Source organism: Calliopsis andreniformis, unplaced genomic scaffold, assembly GCF_051401765.1.
Source record: "Calliopsis andreniformis isolate RMS-2024a unplaced genomic scaffold, iyCalAndr_principal scaffold0349, whole genome shotgun sequence".
NCBI lineage: Eukaryota > Metazoa > Arthropoda > Insecta > Hymenoptera > Andrenidae > Calliopsis > Calliopsis andreniformis.
In genome coordinates this window covers 170,206-175,000 of record NW_027480758.1, presented here as the reverse complement: position 1 = coordinate 175,000, position 4,795 = coordinate 170,206, and positions in this window count along the sequence as shown.

Genomic DNA, 4,795 nt, shown 5'->3' with positions numbered 1-4,795 from the left:
ACGAATTGAGAACGCTCGGCCACCAAACATTGTCGAAAGCACCGGAGATGTCGAAGGAGAGGCCCATAACATACTTCTCTTCGCGGGCGAGTACGAGTTCTCTGAGCTTTACCACGGCGTCCTCCGTGGATCGCCCAGGTCTGAACCCGTACTGCCGGTCCGAGGAATAGTTTGGGCAAAGGAAGACCGATGAAAGTCTGGACGCGATCAATTTCTCCAAAGCTTTGCCGAGCACCGAGAGCAGGCAGATGGGCCGATACGACTTCGTATCCGTCTCAGGTTTGTCAGGCCCTTTCAGAATAGTTCTGATCAGACCGACTTTCCATCTGACGGGGAACACTCCGTGCTCCAGACATCCGTTATAGAGTTTCAGCAGCACGTCATGGAATACTCCATAGGAACGTTTAACCACTTCAACCTCTATCCGGTCTTGCCCGGGACACTTACCGCTTTTTAGGCTTGATATTGCGGCTCCGACCTCCTTCCGGCTGAAGACTGGTGTGTCGACAGTCGGTGGGTCATGCGCGATCTCACCTCTTACCATGCTCTGGGCTTGCGTGTCCTCCTCGGGCTTATCGTCCGGGATTAACGCGTCCAGTAGCGTGAATGCGGTGGAGTGCCAGTCCATCGTATGGCCGTTGTGCGTTCGAAGGTTAGACACTGCTGTCTCAGCGCGAAGCTTGCTTTGGTTGATCTTGTACACAAGACCCCATGGTTCCTTTCGTCCCTGCTCCGTCACAAAGTTTTTCCAACTCTGCAACTTCGCAGTTCTTACTGCGGCCGAGTAGGCTTTTCTCATGGTTTGATACTCAGCCTTTTTAGCCTCTTTCTCCTCCATGCATCTCTCTTGCTGGAAGGCTCGTCTAAGTTTATAGACTTGCCTTTTCCGTCTCGTCAAGTCTGGCGTCCACCATGGGACTGACTTTGAGTGCCAACGCTTTTCGCGCATGGAGCTCTCGCACGCGTGGATGACCGATTGCTCGATATCCTGCGCCAGAGATTCAACGTCCGCCCTGCGACTCAGATGAGTGTAGGCGGTCAACGACTCCATTCGCTCAAGCAACGCCCGATCAAACTTTGCCCAATCCGCACTGCGTGTGTGGAACCTACCTAGTCTGGCCTGATTCTCACTCACGTTAGCGAACACAAGGTCAAATTCGATCGCTCTGTGATCACTAGTTGTCCAGTCCTTGCGGACTTTCCAACCTCTCACATTTTTTGAGAAGTCACTTGTCGTCAATGTGACATCGATCCAGGACTCGCCGGTCGGGCTGGAGTACGTCGGAATACTTCCAGCCTCGTTCAAAATAACCAGGTCGTGCTGCGCGATAAACTCTTCGAGCTTCTCGCCTCGAACGTCAATTTTCGTTCCGCCCCACATAGGAGACTTCGCGTTGACGTCAGCCGCAATCACGACCCGCTTATGGTGGAGGGCACAGAGTGCCTTTTCCAATCGTGCCAGACTTGGCTCAATGTCTTCCGAGCATTGAAAGTACTGGCTGATGAGGTAGAAGTTACCAAAACTACCGCTAATGTTGACGCATGACATGTGTGAGTCGCACAGGTGCGAGATTTTGACCACAGACACCCCTGGGTTTCTGACGGCAATTGCCGCCATCACCGGGACTGCGCCTGTGACTACTTTCGTCGCAACCCCAAGGCCGGGTACGGTGCCCCGAGCACTGTAGGGTTCCTGAGCGAGCAGCACATCGATGCCTTTGTCGCGCATAACGGCGTTCGTTTCGTCCAGAACAACTCGGGAGCGCCGCATATTATGCTGCAACACCCGAAGTCTACTGATTGAACCGTGTTTTGGTCTTCTAACCATAATTGGTCTGCGAGATTACCTGCACAGAAGCGGCTTGATAAGCCGCACAAGTTATGTCTCTCGACCTATGGTTGTGCTTCTTGCCCTCTGCTTTGCAATTGGAGCAAACAGGAGGTTTGTCCTTGCTTTTACAGGTGGCAAAGGTATGCCCCTTTTCGGAGCAGTGACCGCAGACCTCATCCGATCGGCAATGCTTCGCTGTGTGGCCAAAGGCTTGACACTTGAAGCAACGGGTGACACAGATGTAGTCCTGTACTCGACAGGACATCCAACCTATGAACACCCGACCAGAGCTCTTGAGTCTGTTGCGAACCATTGGGCTCACCTCTACGACCCAGTTGGCAGCCTCCGACTTGCCTTTCGGTGTGGTTGCAAACCGCACCTTCAGGCCAGAGGACACATCCTTCTGAGTCAGGTCAGCCAGGTTCTGCTTCCAGATACTCAAGCCGACGTCTTCCTTTTTCACCGCCTTAGGAACGTCGTACACAATAAGTGTAGGGTTCCTCTTAGACGGGACGGAGACCGACAGTCCTGCCTCCTTAAGTTTGCTACTCCCTGTGAAAGCAGCGAGATCCTCTTTGCGATCTGTCTCGACGGCGATGCCACCGTTGTGGATGCGTCGAACTGACTTCACGCGGATCTGCGCCTTCAGCGGTTTCACCAAAGACAGAACTTTACGCTTGGTCGCGTCGCTGTCCTGTGCTTTGCCCTTCGGCGGGAAGATGCGCACCACATTACGTGGCGGCTGCACCGCGTCTGGGGAAACTCTCGGAGCGTCGACCTTCACCGCATCGGCGTAGGTCGACACGCGCTTCGCCGGTTGGGAGATCGCTTTGGGCTGCGGGGGCGCCTTCAGCGATCTCTTGACCGCGCTCTCTACGGCCGCTTGCGACTTTTTAACGTCGCTGCGCACCGCGGCCAGCTGGCCTTCTAAGAAGCTGTTCCGAAGAAGCAGCTCCTGTACCAACTGGTAGAGCGCGTCGGCATGTCCAAGGATACTAGACGCAGCCCATCCGTTTACCTTAGACTCCTTCTGAAAACAGACAGATCTTACGTCCGACACCTTGGCTCGGGCTTCGTCTCTGATGAGATCGAGAGGCCTCACGGTGGTCCCAGGCACCGTGGAGTACGGTGCCCTTCCCTTCTGGTCCCCTTTCTTCGTGTTGGCCTTGGCTTTGACTTTGGCGTCAGCCTTGGCCTTAGCCTCGGCGTTTGCCTCCGTCTCCGCTTTAGCCTTCGCTACGATCGGGGACTCGTTCGAAACGGTCTGGCCCCCTACCCGGTCGGGTTCCTTATCCCCAGCGACCGGGTCTTTGCCTTTGGTGGGGCTTGGCGGTTCCGCCTTCACCACCACCTTTGGTGGAGTTTTGCCCGTGTTTCCACGGGGTCCGTCCTTTTTAAGCGCTGACCCACGCGCGGCGTCCTTATCAGCAGCGGGCGCGGGTTTCACGCTTTTGAGACTGCGCGCAGTCTCTCTCTCTCTCAGGTTGCTCATCCGGGCGACCGGATTCACAACCATCTGGCCCTTTTCGCTCCCTCGGGAGGGAGCTACTTTGCCTGTCGAGGCCTTACGGGTAGACGCTTTCGCGTCCTTCGCCGCAAGCCTCGCGCTTGTACGTCCCGCTAGGCTGCTGGGAGCAGCTTTCGCGTTCAATTTGGCCATTTCGTGCTTCACGTCGTGAAGCACTACTTGCGCCTGCTTGTTTGTTTTTTGGTTGGGGCGTTTCATATCCATAGTGCATATAGATTATTTCATCCCGGTGTGTGCCCCAGCCTCCTCGGACCCTCAATATGGAACCCGGCATCCACCGGGTTAGGACATCACCCGGGATATAGTCCGCACAGCCAAGGCCGACAGGGTCTCCCCTGACTCCAGGGCCCGCTTCCTCGCCCAGAGAGAACCCACTCGTGCAAGCACGTATGGTCATTCCCCAAGCCGATTGACTAGGCAAAGGGCTACTTTTCTCGCCTAGCCGCCCGTCTAGTCGAAGCGGAGGCCAAAGGTACGTGTTGGGGACGTCTCACCCGCAGGAGAGGGCCCCCTCAGATCCCAGGATCCCCTTTTCCGACGACACGGGTCGCCGCGCACGGCAAACACGCAGGAGGTGGTGATTTCGAACAGGCACCCCACTGTTCGTAGCCCGTTCCTTTTCTGGGCCCACACAATGCATGGAACTGGGCACTTGAGCCAAAGGCCCTTTGGGCCGCCTCGCTAAGATCCGATTTGCTTGGCTCTTTCGCCCTCCGAAGAGGGGTAAGCCGACCGGTGGGACCGCGTGGAGGTTCGAGATCATAACGATTTGCGTCACGAGAGGCTAAGACCAGCTCAGATAGTATATTACGCTTCGTGATCGCCAATAAGACATCGGACTCCCGATTGCCCTGGCGCCCAAGTCCTGTGCGGACAAAGGCATAACGCCCCCGTTGAGGCCTGTTGAGTGCCTTCGGTATAAACCTCTGAACACTCAACGCACACAGCAATAGCCGGGTTTCCAGCGGCGTATTGCTTTGCACCGTTTCATGGGACATTCCCGTCTTCCAGATGTTTCGGAAGCCCATGGCCTAGTGGGAACCCATCCACACCAACCATGGGGTCCAGCGATGAGAGGTTGGACGAGACCTCTCGATGGTGCTTATTCGCTTTTTGCGTGGCTGCATTTAGTGTGCGGTCTCAATCGATCAGATCTTGCATTCGGGGGCGCTTCTGAGACGGAGCCACGTCTCTGCGCAGGACAACCACTATGAGGACCGAGTCCCTGCAGCTCCCCCCAGTCTAGGATACTAGTTTGGGCAAGCCCAACCCGACACCTCAGGCGACATTGGGGATCTTAACCGCTGCCCACCAAAAGATAGGGACAGAGGGAATCTCGTTGAAACAAATCGGACCAATATCAACGTAAACTTGACGATATTCTCTATCGAACGCGCGCGGTGCGCGTTCCCGCCGCGTTTGCGCGCATTGTTTAT